The sequence below is a fragment of the Myodes glareolus genome, chromosome 10 (assembly GCF_982192425.1).
Source record: "Myodes glareolus chromosome 10, mMyoGla1.1, whole genome shotgun sequence".
Classification (NCBI taxonomy): Eukaryota; Metazoa; Chordata; class Mammalia; order Rodentia; family Cricetidae; genus Myodes; species Myodes glareolus.
Window position 1 is genome coordinate 32,801,939 of NC_142035.1, and position 16,704 is coordinate 32,818,642.

Consider the following 16,704-nt stretch of genomic DNA (forward strand, 5'->3'; position numbering starts at 1 on the left):
AAGGAAGGCCCAGCCTTCTACCCCTACCCCTATTTTCAAAGGGTTCTCAAGACTATAAAGACTATCATTTAGCTTGGGCTTGTTTGTCTTTGGACATAAAGTATTTGTTACTTGGAGGACGGACCTTTAAACTGTGAAATTTCAGCTACCGTAGACCTGAGGTCTCAATGCGTAAAGGCATTCGTCACAAACTTTACAGGCAAATCACACTTGGGATATCTGTTCTGTATCTAAATGATTGGTTTTCATTTCTTCTTACAAGCCTACACATTATTTATCCCCAACATTGGGAATAACAAAAATATGGTAATCCAGTGGTGCTGTTGATAAAAGTCAACAAATGTAAGTCCTAAAAGCTTTTTATAGTGGGTGTGGTGTGGTGGTGCAAGCCTTTAATCTCAGCAGTCAGGAGGTCTTTGTGAACTCAAGGCCAGTCAGGGCTACAAAGTGAGACCCTTCCTCAACAACAATGAACAAACAAACCAAACCCACAAATAAACAATTCAAACAACAACAAACAACAACCCAAAATGTGTCCATTGGGTGAGCTGTATTACTCAGATACAATGTGGAATGCTACCCCACAGTCAACCTGGAGAATACCATGCTGAATGAGAATCTGAACCAGGTGTGTGAGTTCATTGCGTCTTGTGGTGGGGGATAAACGGGCACTGAGCTAAGGTCACAGTATTATACAGCTCTATTACACAAGTTCTCAGCAGGAAAAGTCCTAGGGAGAGAAAGTAGGTGAGTGGCTGGCTAGGAAGAAAGGAGAGGGAAATGAGCAGGGACTACAAACAGGTACCAGGTAACCCGGAGTTGTAGGAAACATGGTATACGGTAATGGCGGGGATTGCACAACAGCATGAACACACCGAAAACCCCGGAATGACTCATGCCCTTCAGATGGGGAGGCTTCACGGTCTGTGAATCAAACCAATAAACAAGCCCTATTGGCCTCCTTTGGTGCCAGCGCCTAATTCTAGGTGAGAAATGAGAAGCCTGAGGCTTGAGGGTGTATGGAGCTGCTGGCCTCTCTGCGAGCACCCCGTCATTTCCTCCTTGGAGCAGAACACCGTAAGTACTGCGACGCTGTCTGAAAGAAGGATGGGGTGCAGGTCTAGGTCTACATGTGGGTTACACGTGTGATTCTAACACTTGGAAATAGAGGTAGAAGGCTCAAGATGGAGACAAGGTGGAAGCCAGGTGTGGAGCCCAGGCCTTTAGTCCCAGAGGAGACAGCTGGATCTCTTCGAATTGGAGATCAGCTTGATTTACACAGTGAGTTCCAGGTCTGCCAAGGCTGCAGGTGAGATCCTGTTACAAAATCAAAACAAAACAAAACGCGGAACAAAACACAACAAAAGTACCTGGAGGTCAGATCTTGATCAAGGGTCTGTCCTTGCTCAGAGGGAGAGTCCTGAAATTCTAATCCAAGGTTGCTTGGCTCTGGGGAGCTTCTTCCTCTCTCACACTCAACACTGACACCTTTCCTGACTCTGAGGGAACAGGTCCCCGACATGGTCCTGGAGTAGCCAGCAGGAATGTCACACTTGATCCTTGTGTCCAAAGACTTAGGCTTAGTACGGGATATATTCAGCCATCAAATACTTATCCAGTGTGTCTCCTGGCTAAAGCCCTAAGACTGGGAAGCATGGGAGAGTGGAGGATTACAGAAAGGAGGCATGAGATTGTGGATGTGGGTGACGGCCATCTCTGTCATTGTCATGGAGACAGAACAAGAGCACTGGGATGGATGGCCAGGGAACCCATCCCTCCCCTTCCCCAGTGTCTCAGTTTTATGCTGATCTAAGCAGACCCATGCCTCATTTATCTTCTAGATGTGTACCTAAAGCACCATATACACAGAAGCTGAGGCAGAAGGATCACGTGAACCGAGGAGACCAAGGTCAGCTAGGGCAAGCCAATGAGGTCGTCCTGCCACACACACAAAGTCATTTGTGTATGTGTGTGTTTCTTTTTGTTCAAATGAAAGTTTTCTTTCAGTTTTGCTGTCAGTTTCCAGAAAGAGGAGTCTGTGTCAAAATAAGTGAAGCTGTTGCGCCTTCTGCAAAAGCCACTGCAGTCTCTCTGGGTGTTCGAAAGATCAGTTAGCTGCTTGGTTTTGTTAGGGGACTGAAGGAGGGGAGTGGTAACATGCTAAAAGAATCCCTGAAGTTCAAAGTAACTATTTCAGAGCCATGGAGATACGGCAGTATGACACTTGCCTAGCATGCCCAAGGCCCTAGGCTGGATCCTCAGCACTTCAAACAGAACCAAACCAAAATAGAAAAACCACAGCCCCACACTTCCCTGCCTTCTCCAACTTGCCATATTTTATCAGGTCCAAATCTGACGTGTCTAACACACTGGTGCTCCTCCCTGGTGAGCTGAGCAAGTAAGAGGCTATTTCGCTTCCCCTCGGAAAGTCACATCCCACAAATCCTCCCTGGTTTGAAGCTGCTGTTTTTAAAACTGCTCTTTGTTCTGATGATTGGCCTCGACCTAAGCAGCCAGGGCCCAGACGGGAAGACGGTGAGCAAGATTCATGGAGCCTCATAAAGGAGAAACCATAAATTAAAGCTTGCAATTAGTCTTTGGCACCGACTTGATCCAACCAGTCACGTGAGGTTTATAGCGTGTTATTACAGGACCAAGTGGCTTTTTATCAGGGGCAATCTTCAGCAAAGAGCTGATGGATGACATATGGACTGTCAGGTGAATGCACTCCCTCCTTCCAGAACCCCCTTTTCAGGACAGGCGCCCACACCCTGGTTGTTAGGAGCACCGATTACCAACAACTTATAGCCTCCTCATTCTAGAAATGCCTGGGAAGTTTTATCCAGCCTCTCTCTGGGAAACTAGCACTGCCCATGATGTATAGATGAGGCTGGAGAAGGAGTGGCCTTCTTGTTTCAAGGTAAGGTGGCTTGGGAGCGGGATCTGGCAGAGGCCACATTTTTTGCCTTGCTTCTGTCTATCTCCCACTCCCGAGTGCGTCCCTCCAGAAACTATCTGCACAAGAGCTATGTGCATCACGTTCTACTTCTAGGGAGCTCCACCTAACACAGACCCACTGGGAATAGCAGAAATCATTGGTTTCCAAGACAGATGGGCATCTCTATGTAAATGAGGGTGCTGGCAAAGGCTGAATGGCTTAGAGAGGTAATAAGGTACCCATGATACAATCCAGGCATTTATAATAATGACATGGTCACAGTGAGGTGTCCCAGGGGCCAGTCGCAAGCATGGTGTCCCTCTTCTAGCTAGTCCAGGCATGTGAGACCTTGACCAGTTCTGAGCTCCATGTTCCTCGTTTGTAAATGGTACCTCCAGCACCAGGTGGTGATTATGTCTTAAGCATCACTTGCCTGAGAGCAAGCAAGGATTGTGACTGTGTGCTAAGTCGAGCAGATAAAAGATCACAAGGAAATACCAAAGGACTATGGTGGCAAAGAAGGGGCTTAAACACAAGAGGGAACAAGGAAGAAGAATAGGGCAGAGTCAAATATGCAGAATCTACATTAGCAATGCACACACACACACACACATATGATATAAAAGTAAAAGGGAATATTTAAGGGGAAGAGAGGGTCATCAACAGAGTGGAAAGGACAGGGGAGAGAGAATGGAAGGAGGAGAATAAACATCCACTGGGAAACTCATAGCCTGCATCTGTTGTCATGGAAACAACAGCCTAGCATCAATGGCTCTGAGTTAGACAGCCCAGTATTCCGACAGGGCTCTCTAACGCTGGTTGTCCCCGGGTCACACCTCACTTAAGGCTCTTTGGAGTGTAGGATGACCGGCCTTTCCACTTCGTTTCTAGGTACCAGGCATTAATAGCTGGAGGAGCTGTAAGGGTCAGCGAGAACATAAAATGAGCTCCCAGCGGAACAACCAGGCTGACACTTGACATAGTTTTATTAGAATCAGCAGGATTAGGATCATCTCCAAGAAACTGTGGCTGTGCAGCACACTCCAAAGGAGAGCTGCTCTTTTACCTTCTGATCAGAGCCTGGAAGTCAGAAGAGACCACAGGGCAGCGACTGATGGCCAGTCCTAGTGTCTACGGTATATCCAGATGTTTTCATGAATGTTCCAGTACACTGCTCCCTCTACCATGCTCCATCAGAAACAACACATCTAAAGTTTTATTTTGACTTTATAATTTAGTCTTTTTTTAGTCAAAGGTGGGACAGTAAAGTAAAAGTATATAAAAATTGGAGGTGGGGGTGTATAGCTTAGGGGTGTAGTTGAAGATGGGCATGTTCTTGGGTTTGATTCTCAGCATTGCCCAACATAGATATATTAATTAATGAACTAGTTAATTAAAATTGATGTGAGGCTGTTTCAGTGGGGAAAATATTAGCAGGGTAAATTCAGTCCATAATTTTCCAGATATAAGAATCCTAGTTCAAGCCAGGTGGTGGTGGTGCATGCCTTTAATCTTAGCACTTGGGAGGCAGAGGCAGGCAGATCTCTGTGAGTTCAAGGCCAACCTGGTCTACAAAGCAAGTTTCAGGACAGCCAGAAGTGTTTCATAGAGAAGCTGTTTCAAAACAAACAAACAACCCCCTAAAAAACAAAAAAGGACTCCTAGTTCAGGTGTTAATAAATAAAGAAAAAATATATAAGGGCAAAATTCCAAGTTCTTACTGTCAGTCAAGAACAGTCTGTGCCCACCTGGCTGACAGGTCTCAGCAAATGTGCAGTGCTCTGAATGGTCAGCCTTCAGCTTTGGCTGAAACTTGTAGGACTCCATTGTTATAGACTAAATTCTTGCTCCAGGCCTCAACAGGTAGCCTGATATAGAAATGGAGTCACTGTTGCTCAAAGTCAAACCCAAATCAAGTTGTTATCTGTCATCCAAAGAATCATAACAGACAACTTCCAATCAGTAATCAAGAGAGAGAGAACAGTCAATTTCCCAAACAAGAAGGTCTCAGTTGACTTTAACAATATTTCTTCTGCCTTAATCAAGTAAAAAGGTTACTGGAAGCAGCTAACCAGTTAGTTATGTGCATTTTTTTTGAGATAGTATCTTTCTGTGTATTCCTGGCTGTCCTGAGACTTGATATATAGAACAGACTGACCTCAAAGTCACAGAAATCTCCCTGTCTCTGCCTCCCAAGTGCTAGGATTAAAGTTGTGTGTCATAATTACACCCAGGCCCTCTCTCCTTTTGTTTTGTTTTTGTTTTTGTGAGACAGGTTTTTTCCGTATAACAGTTCTGACTGTCCTGGAACTCACTCTGTATACACCAGGCTGGCTGCAAACTCATGGAGATCAGCCTGCCTCTGCCTCCCAAGTGCGTGCACAACCAGTGCCCGGCCCTCTTTCATTTTTTAAGACAAAGTTTCATTAGGTAGCTCAGGATGGTTGATGGTTCAAATCTGTAATCCTCTGTTCCTCCTGGCCCATCTCCTGGATGCCAGGGTTAGGCAGCCTCAGGAGACTTTCCCTTAGATCTGTCTCTCTGTCTCTGTCTCTGGCTGTCTCTCTCTCTCTCTTCCTCTTCCCACCTTACAAGGAAAGTAACCTTGAAACAACTAAACCAATTTTAGAAATCCTTCTGGTTTCTGGCTATAAAACAACCTCCTGTTCTTGGCTCTTTGCTACACTTATTCTATTTTCAGAATGATACATTGTTCTACCCTACAAATGAAAATAAAGCTAATTAAGATCTATAAACTAAACTCTAATTTTGTCTCCCTTTGTCAGAACAAAGCACAGAAAGCTTATATAAACAAATAAAACAAAAGGATTCCCAGACCCCTTTCTTTGTGTGTAAAAAACATCTCTATTGAGTTGAATAACTAGGACTTTTTTTTTGTTTGTTTAATTGGGCACCTTTTGTCATTTAAGATAGTATGTATCTCATTTTTCTTTTAAGGATAAAAGGTTGGTTTGTTTGTTTTTAAATTAAGCATTTCAAGCCAGGGAGATGACTCGGCTAGTCAAAGCACTGGTCACACAAACCTTACAACCTGCATTTGAGCTCCTGCAACCCAGGTAAGAAGAGCACAGAGTAATCCCAGCATCCCTGTGGTGAAATGGGAGGCTGCGACAGGAAGCTCTCCCAACAGAAGAGTCCCCCCAAGGGCCAAAGGTCAACTAGCCTGGAGTGCTTAGCACAGCAGCAACCACAAAAGAAACCCTAACTCAATGAGATGGAAGGTGAGACACTGAAACACTGACCTCCACATGTGTGCACCGTGGTACATGCACTCCCACGCTCCCTCGCACACATACACATGTACAAAACAAACTTTAGAAACATTGAATGACAAGGCCTGACTGGAAAGAACTAAACCCACATGGCCCCTTGCTCTCCCCATGCTTATATTTGAGAGCCTGTGTCCACTCAGCACAGATGCTCACACATGTGCCTTGGAATCTGGTATGTTCAAGGTTCTCCTTCATGGGCAAAGGCATCTTTGTGCTCGATCAAGGTCTTTGCTTTGCTTCCACTTACAAACTTACTGATGAGCCATGGACTCACTCGGAGACATTGGGAAGATCTGAGCAGATGTTCTATCAGGCTCCGACAACCTGTCCAAACTGAGCTCAAATCGGACTCTCCTCCCCAGTCTCCTTCAGCTACAAGGAACCCATGACTTGGATCTCCTCACTGCTGTCTGCACATCTCCAAGGTATTAACTCTTCACGTGCTGATCTCACCTGAACCATACTCAGACCCAGTCCAGAGCGGGCGTGACAGGGGCCTGAGTGGGAGCTGGGATGCCGGTCGTCCTTGCTCCTGAAGAGGAGGAGACGCTCTTGAATATTTGGCCTGAGCTTCATTCTGAGGCCCTTATGTTCAGTCTTAGACTCAGGCCTTCCCTCAGCTAGGCTTGGATGAGTAAACTCTGGCTGCTTAGTTCTAGCCTTAGGAGACAAAGGCTTCTTGTCTGTGTGTTTACCAGGAAATGGGTGGCCAAAGTCATCACAGCTACCAAGCCTTTGGCCATTTTGGAGCCCTGGGCAAGGAGGCGGCTTCATTTCTTGCAGACTAACAAATCTGAGGTTTTAGCAGCTCCTTCCTCATTGCTCATGGATTCTTCACACTGATAGCCTTTCTAGCCTTAGGGTATAAAGCCAATGATGACATTTAGTCTAGATTTGCAAGGACAAAATAGGACACTGGTGGCCAAATATAGAGTGCTTATTTCAATCCTGGGAGAAGATGATTCCAACAACAGGAGCTTGGTGCTCATAGGAGAAACCAGAGAGCAGAGAGTATCAGTGGACCCACCCTTCAGTTAGGGCAGGGGCCCTGCAGGAGGCTTGGAGAAATACCAGGGAGGCATATATACACACACATATATATATACTAAAGGGGCTTTCACATTTATCCCATGAGTTCTCATTTAGTCGAAATCTACCCATCCCTGGCACAAATGAATATGCCTTAGTGGAGAGCCCAGGCTTCTTGTTTCTGAGAGGTCAGCGCTTGGGCTGTCCTAAGAATGAAGGACCAGACAGAAGGCGGAGTCTTATGTCTATCATGTTCTTCCTCCTGGAGTAGCACATCCTCAAACCAGTAGCAAAACGCCTGGCAGTGGCCAATCAACACCATGCTTAGTGGGAGATGAATCCAGGGCTTCTGAAGGCTGAGGGTTGACAGGTGGTAGGGACGAGGATCAATAGCTTTTCAGAAAATATAGGCTCCTTATGAAGAAAAATACAGAGCCCAGACAGAAAACAAAACAAAACAAAACAAAACAGCATCTCATAGAAACATTTCTGGCACAAATAACAGTTCCTCACACATATGCCAAGCAAACAAAACTTCCCAGAAACCTTCAGTTTTGAAAACATCTAGTGGGCGGTTGGTATTTGATGATTGCTTAACACCTTCAGGCACAGCAACCGTTCCTGACTCTCAGGGCTAAATGAAACCCCACTTGGTCACCTTAAGGTCTGGAGATGGAGGGAGACCCGGATCACCATATCCGTTCTGGATGACATAGGTCCTAGTGCACGGACTCTGTTTATAGCACAAGAGTTGGCAGATGAGCCAAGGAACCTTCACCCACTGGTCGAGACAGACAGAGAGGGTGACGGCTGAGGACTGGGGAAACATGTTCTTGTAAAATCTCTGCATATTTAGTGAGTTGGAAGGGAGAGTTAAGCCATCCAACTTAGCTCCTTATTCAAGGGGAGACTGATTTAACAGAACAAAACCCAGACAGAATCCATACAAGTCCAGTTTTCTGAGTTGTGGTTGCCGCTTTGTAGACTTTGCAGGCTGAGGGCAAAGCCAGAGGCTTGGACACTCTAGGCCAGTGTATTACAGGCCCCAGTTCCATGCTTCCAACTTCTGAAATTTCCCAGCAGCCTACAGACTGATGCTTTATTTCCCCAGGGACCTCTTATCCTTTCAAACTCTAAAAGGAAAACGAAACACTATTATATTTTGGGTTATGGATTTGTTTTCCGAGTGGCTAAGGGCTATTGCTTCTTGCGGGAGGAAGCCACAACTTCCTGAAAGTGATTTCTAAGGATATGTAGCAGGAGGATTTTTTATGAGGGGGGAAAAAAACGCAGTTTTCTTTTAGTGCTTTTATTTAATTTTTTTTAAATTTCTATTTCCTGCTCAAGAGGGAAGTATTTAGAAATGGGGACAAAACCTGATGACTGTCACCCAGGGCGGCCATTTTCACACAAAAAAGACTGGGTGGGTGGGGGTGGGGGACAGTGGCAGTGGTGGGGGTGATTTCATCCTGAAGCTTCCTCTCCAGCTCAAGATGAAAAGGCCAGATATGGAGTCAGTGCTGGCAGAGGCTTTCATTTGTTCTTGTAAAAATAAGAAGTGGAAACAAAGAACCTGTTGTCCTGGTTGCCCTTGGAGCTGAGAACAGGGAGAAGAAGGGGAGCCAGGCGGGCTCCGTCTGCCCCGCTGCCCTCCAGCCTGCGGCTTCATGGAAAGGCATGCATTCCTTGCGTTCACAGTTTCTATTACTTAAGTGCTTTCGGCTGTGCGATGCTATTGCCTAGCTGGACCAACTCACCAGCAGAATTCTAACTAAACCGATATCTTGTGACAGAGCCAAGTTAGCAGGAGGTAAAGCTGCCAAAGAAAAAAGGCTGGGTACAGCTTAGTGATAGGCACCTGCCTCTGTAGCACACACGAGGCCATGGGCTTGATCCCTAACACCAGACCCCCCCCCCCAAAAATAAAAGTGTAAATTGAATCTAACCCTAGAGTGTTGCCAATGTTACGCTTAGATAGACTAAGTCTATCTTTGTCTACTGTTGACAGAGAAGCCAACCAGGAAACAGAATGGTGCCACTGGTCAAAACAGGGACACCAACCAGTGCCCTGGCACAGGCCTGAAGCCTAGACACTGGGGAAACTCAAGCAGGAGGATGACCGCAGCATATGGATCCAGGAATAGTCCAGCAACAGAGAGAGACACTGAAAACAAACAAGCAACAACCAAACGAAGAAAATTACAAACCCTACTAACACACACACACACAGACACACACACACACACACACACACACACACACACACACACTTCAAACAGAACCAATTTCTAGGCCCTAGACTGTTTTAAAAAAAACCGACACCATTTATTGACAAATATTCATTCATGACTTACCATCTATATACTTAGTAATATAAAACAAAAGTGGAGGGTTATTCTCAAAAGAAATAAAGCAGCAAAGAGAACAGTCCTGGTTCCATCTCAGTGGGTGAACTCATGCTTGGGTTTTGTTTGGTTGGTTGCTTTTTTGTTCTTTTCTTTCTTCCTTCCTTCCTTCCTTCCTTCCTTCCTTCCTATTCTTTCTCTCTTTCTCTCTTTCTTTCCTCCTCCTCTTCTTTCTTTCTTTCTTTCTTTCTTTCTTTCTTTCTTTCTTTCTTTCTTTCTTTCTTTCTTCCTTCCTTCTTCTGAGACAGGGTCTTCTGTAGTCCAGACTGACTACCAACTTACTTTACAGCCAAGGATAACTTTGAATTCATGATCCTCCTGCCTCCATATAAGATTACAGATGTGAAGTGCCACACTCAGCTGTTTGTTTTCTGTTTGTTTTGTTTTTTAGATAGGTCTTGCCCCATCCTCCGGTCCCAGCATCCCTAGTGATAGGAAAAACTTATGCACCACTATTCCCAAGTCCATCAAATTAGTTTTATTTTCTGATATGTGTTTTTTTTCTTCACAATATACACACCAAATGTTAGTCAACAAGAAAAGTTAAATGCTCTTTGAAAAAAACTTTCCTACCTACCAAGAACTGAGACAGACCCAGTGACTCTTTGCGGCACCTGAAATCACAAATTATTCTTACCTGTTTAATTCTTTATTAAAGTGATCTCAGGTGTTACTCTTTCTAAAACCACCAATGACCTGGAATTCCCCTCTTCTCCTCATTTGGAATTTGGCATCTTCCTGTATTCATTGGTCTCCATCCTATTTTATATTGGTGTAGGAGTTCCTTCTGTTTGTGTGTTGCTTTCATTTGTTAATGAATAAAGAAACTGCCTTGGCCTAGTTGATAGGGTTGAACTTAGGTAGGCGCAGAAGACAGAACTGAATTCTGGGAGGAAGAAAGCAGAGTGAGTCAGGAGAAGCCATGGATCCTCTGCCTCAGACAGACGCTGGTTAGAATCTTACCAGTAAACCACAGCCATGTGGCGATACATAGATTAATAGAAATGGGCTAAATCAAGATGTAAGAGTTAGTCAATAAGAAGTTAGAGCTAATGGGCCAGGCAGTGTTTAAATTAATAAAGTTTCTGTGTGGTTATTTTGGATGTAAGCTAGCCAGGCATCTGGGACGAACAAGCGGGCCCTCCCTTCCTACTTTATATGACACTCATTCCTTTACAATTCTCTCCTTTCTAGGTCACATAAATCTTTAGGCGCCACTAGGAGAACCTCAACAACTTGTACCCATTCAGTAAATACAACCCTTGGGCTGAACTTAATCATCATGCTGTCAACAGTATGAGCAAGAGGGCTGGACAATCCTCACAGAATTCTTTTAAGTCATATTGAAAACACTCTCAGTGAATTGAAATAAGAGGCCATCTCAGGGAATGGCTGGAGAGAAATGGATCAGATTGGCATATTTATGCCCATTACAGGCAGGGCAGAAAATGTCACTGCCAAACTTTCAATTCCAAAACACTTCTTATAGTGAACAGAGCATGTGTCCCCGGGGAGTGAGCGCTCCTTCTATCCTAGCTTCACATGGTTCATTTTCTGTTGCCTTTCAATCTTGACCCAATTTACCAAGCTCCTCTTTCTGGTTTCCTTGAGAAAGAAGGTGAATGCCCAAGACAGGGGAAGAACATGTGTTTACTTCTTCAAACAGACAAGGTCTAAGAAGGAACTATCAATCCGTGAACATCAAACACTTCTTGCAAAGAGCCTAAGACAGTACATGAGAAGTGTGTGTTCTGTATGCAGCACATGGCTCCTGCCAGTCTCCTGTTTCTGCAGAAACCAGGGCAGAAGTCATAATAAAGGAAGAAAACCACTTGCCTTTCACCTCCTTTTTGCAATGTTGGTAATGGAACCCAGAGCTTTGCGAATGCCAGTCTAGGGTTCTACCATAAAGCTGTACTTTCCAGTTCCCATATCAAACCTTTTTTTGTTTGTTTTTTTGAGACAGGGTTTCTCTGTAGCTTTAGAGCCTGTCCTGGAACTCACCCTGTAAACCAGGCTGGCCTATAACTCACAGAGATCCTCCTGCCTCTGCGTCCTGAGTGCTAGGATTAAAGGTGTGCGCTACCACCATCTGGCTTTTTAAAGATGAGTTTGGCTCGAGTTTCTCACTGACGCACTAGCACGTGCCTAAGTCTGGAGCAACAGTGACCTATGGTCTAGACAGGTTTCCAACTGTGGTATGAGAGGAAACTGTTTGCCGCTAACACTGCATGTGGCACAGATGGTGGAGGAAGCCCAAATACTCAATGGTTTTGCATCCAGCGGCTTGACCTGGCTCTCCAGGGAGGCCATGAATGCATTCTCTAAAATCTTCAGAAGAGTAACAGAGAATTCAGAGTCTCTTTGTATCTGTCTCCTTAAGAAAAGATCGGGAAGGAATAAACTGAGGTGCCTTTGAATCCGTATTTGAAGTTCCTAAAGTTGAGGACATAAGATTTTTAAATATGGGAAATTGTACTCAGTACAGTAATCTTAAGAGCAGAACTACAAAAATATCTGTATGATATTTACAGTTATTTGCTGTTAATGGCCTGAACGAAGTGAGTTCAGGAAATGTTGAACCTGTCTTCAAGCACACCTGCACATCTGTAACCCCATCAGTCAGGAGGGAGCGGCTGGAAGATTAAGAATTCAAGGTTGCTCAACACAATGGGGTGCAGGACTTTAATCCCAGCACTTGGGAGGCAGAGACAAGCAAATCTCTGTGAGTTACAGGTCAGCCTGGTCTGCATAGCAAGTTCCAGGCCAGCCAGGGATACTTAGTGAGATGACCCCCCCCCCAAAAAAAAAGAGTTCAAAATCATGTTCAGCCTGGGCTACATGAGACCCTGTCTCAAAAAAAAAAAAAGTAAAACAACAACAAAATCCAACTTTTAACGGGAACCAAGTCAACTATCTATCAATAGTAGAATGGATTTAATGTTTTGGTGTGTTTATAGATGGGACTATTTTTTCAAGTTGAATAAAACAAGTCAGACTTTTAGAAGCGAATGTTGTCATGATTTCAATTATATGAAGTTGAGGATGGGCAAAGCTAGGGTAGGTAGAACATGTACGCTACAAACTGGGCTCAAGTCCCAGCATCTAAACAAAGGCGAATAACAAACCCTTCAATCAGAACTACCTAGCTCAGTGCCAATCAGGACACTGACTCAGCGCGGAAGTGACTAGGGAACCCCCAGGGTACGCTGAGAAGCTGTTTTCAGATCTGGGTGCAGGCTATGGGGTCTCTCTGTGAAAACTCACCTTAACTATATACTTATGGGCTCCTTTTTTGCTGAACTGTGTTTAACATAATTGGTGAATTGCTTTAAAAGTGGTACCAGGCAGGGCAGAGTTCTCCGAGAAGGGCACAGAGCAGTAGATACGATCATAGCTGTCTCATTAGAGATGTGTTCTAATGGAATTCCTTTCCCCCTAGATCTGTGGTTCTCAATTTGCGGGTCATGACCCTCAAAGACCAATGAAGAACACAAATATTTTCATTACAATTTACAACAATAGCAAAATTACAGTTATGAAGTAGCAGAGAAAATAACTTCATGGGTGGGGGGGTCACTATGACATGAGGCTCACAGCATTAGGAAGGTTGAGAACCACTGCACTTGACGTCACTGTTCTCTCTTGTATTTTAGATCTTCAAGGGACGAGAGCAGGGGTTTTGATGTCACTGCCCTTTCATTGCTACTGTGAAGCCCAGACTTTCAGGCCAGGTCAACGGCAGAGGCAACAAACTAGAGCTGGTCAAGGAAGTTTTAAACTCCTGGCTGATCCTGGGGCAGGGTGAGAAGAGAGGAGCTATAGGACAACAGGCATTACCCAGGGAGCCACCCAAACCATGGGGCACCAGCAAGGTGGCAGCAGGAGCATTGTCCCTCACTGACCATGTCTAGCCAGGATTCTTAGGAGTCCTGAAAATACAGGCTGAGATCAGAGAATATTTAGAAAGCTGTATTTTGGATTCCTCTTCTCTGCCTGAGGACAGAGGAATATGTAGGCTGTCAGCTCAAAATGATGGGCCCGGGGAAGGTGAAGGTGTAGCGTGAGCCCACTTCAGTCCCAGGGGATGTAGCCCAACACAGACACCTTTCACTCAGAGGGATGTAGTGCCAAAGTTTGTTAGGTTCCCATACTCCCCAGCCTTTGGAAGAAGAGAGAGAGAAGAAACTGGAAATAGCACGCAGAGAGGACTGACCATCAGGAATAACCCTGCCATCTTCTTTTTGATAGAGGGTGGAAGTTGATTTAATCTGCTCTTAATCTACAAGCAAAGAATCCCAACAGCCCAGACTTCAGGACTCATGGAGAAAACACAGATGGAGACAGAAGGGAAGGGACTCAGCCCCTTTTTGTGGCCAGGGAGGAAGTTTAAGGTTGACCAAACATTTTCTTCTCTCTTTCTCTTGGCTCTTTTGAGTCATTTTCTCTGTAGCTTTGGAGCCTGTCCTAGAACTCACTCTATAGACCAGGCTGGCCTTGAACTCACAGAGATCCTTCTGCCTCTGCCTCCCAAGAGCTGGAATTAAAGGCATGTACCATCACCAGCCAGCCACCACACATTTTCAATTTTATCCCCTTTTACCTCCCTCCCTCCCTCCCTTCTTCTCTCCCTCCCTCCCTCCCTCCTTCCTCATTCCCTATTTTTTCTCTCTCTCCCTCCCTTCCTTCCTCTGTCTCCCTCCCTCCCTCCCTCCCTCCTTCCCTCCTTTCTTTCTTTCTTTCTTTCTTTCTTTCTTTCTTTCTTTCTTTCTTTCTTTCTTTCTTTCTTTCTTACAAGCTCTCACTAAGTTATCTAAATTGACCTTGAACTCACTATATAGCCCAGGCTGACCTGGGACATGCAATCCTCCTGCCTCAGCCTCTCCAGTGCTAGGACTACAGGTGTTCATGCTGGCTCAGCACAGCTCCCCCTTCTTGTTCACTAGTACAGGGGGTGCATCTTATGCGTGTGATTGGCCTCTCACAAACATTTAGGATCATCACAAGGCTGTTTCAGGCTGTTGGCCACCTATTGCCCCACAGTTAAACATTATATGTCATATGCCAGCCACCACTCTTGGCCCCGAAACCTAGTATAAGGAGCAAAACCCGTGCTCTCATGGAAGCTGGCTCTTCTAGTGTTTGGAGGTAGACGATGATTAAGTAGACAAATAGATACACAAATCCCTCAGTACTAGTTCAAGGACCCCGACAATACCCAAATTTGTGGACGCTGAGATTTCTTATATAAAATGGAATCGTATTTGCTAATAACCTACACATATCCTCCTATAAGTGAGGCATAGCAGTGTACACATATAATTCAAACATTTGACAGGCTGAGCCAGGAGGATCATGGATTTGGAGGTCACTTTAGGCTGCCAAGCAAGACTGGTTCAAACAAACAAACAAACAAACAAAAGTATCTCTGGATTATCTCTAATACCTAACATAATGTACTCCAGCTTCAGCAGGAGGCCTGTCTCAAAGGGAAAAAAAGGTGGCGAGCAATAGGGGAAGACACCCAGAGTTGACTTCTGACCTATATAGGTGTGCCAGCACCTGCTCTCTCTCTCTCTCTCACACACACATACACGGTCTACAGGTGTGCCAGCGTACCTGCTCACACACACATACACGGTCTACAGGTGTGCCAGCACCTGTTCTCTCTCTCTCTCTCTCTCTCTCTCTCTCTCTCACACACACACACACACACACACACACGGTCTACAGGTGTGCCAGCGTACCTGCTCACACACACATACACGGTCTACAGGTGTGCCAGCACCTGTTCTCTCTCTCTCTCTCTCTCTCTCTCTCTCTCACACACACACACACACACACGGTCTACAGGTGTGCCAGCGTACCTGCTCACACACACACACACACAGTCTACAGGTGTGCCAGCGTACCTGCTCACACACACATACACGGTCTACAGGTGTGCCAGCACCTGTTCTCTCTCTCTCTCTCTCTCTCTCTCTCTCTCTCTCACACACACACACACACACACACACACACGGTCTACAGGTGTGCCAGCGTACCTGCTCACACACACATACATGGTCTACAGGTGTGCCAGCACCTGTTCTCTCTCTCTCTCTCTCTCTCTCTCTCTCACACACACACACACACACACACGGTCTACAGGTGTGCCAGCGTACCTGCTCACACACACACACACGGTCTACAGGTGTGCCAGCGTACCTGCTCACACACACATACACGGTCTACAGGTGTGCCAGCACCTGTTCTCTCTCTCTCTCTCTCTCTCTCTCTCTCTCTCTCTCTCTCACACACACACACACACACACACACATGGTTTACAGGTGTGCCAGCGCACCTTCTCTCTCTCTCTCTCTCTCTCTCTCTCTCTCTCTCTCTCACACACACACACACACACACACACACGGTCTACAGGTGTGCCAGCGTACCTTCTCTCTCTCTCTCTCTCTCTCTCTCTCTCTCTCTCTCTCTCTCTCTCTCACACACACACACACACACACACACACACACACACACACACACACATGGTTTACAGGTGTGCCAGCGCACCTGCTCACACCCACACACATATGGGGTTGGGGTGGGCTGGTGAGAACATGGACCTCCTTCCATCTGGTAACAGCAGCACAAGAGCCTTCCCAGTGCCTGTGCCACCTTTGCTGCCAGCAGAACCCAGAGGTGTTTATCTGCAGCAGCACAGGGGACAGAGCTCGCCTCTGTCCCAGTGACAACACTTGCTGGTCCCATTTGCATGAGTAAAGAAATGTCTATGCAATGAAACCCTACATTTTATTTTATTTTTTTAAATGAAATTCTATAGTTCCTTTTTTTAAAAAGTTTATTTTTATTTATTATGTATACAATATTCTGTCTGTGTGTATGTCTGCAGGCCAGAAGAGGGCACCAGACCTCATTACAGATGGTTGTGAGCCACCATGTGGTTGCGGGAATTGAACTCAGGACCTTTGGAAGAGCAGGCAATGCTCTTAACCACTGAGCCCGAAACCCTACATTTTAAACATTTTGCCCTTGT

General features: G+C 45.4%; 1 protein-coding gene across 5 annotated transcripts in view; it reads right to left on the reverse strand.

Moving 5' to 3' along the window:
- The window catches only part of Rin2 (Ras and Rab interactor 2), a 207,530-nt gene that overhangs the window by 41,301 nt on the left and 149,525 nt on the right, over nt 1-16,704 (reverse strand). The gene's annotated exons all lie outside the window — the stretch shown is intronic.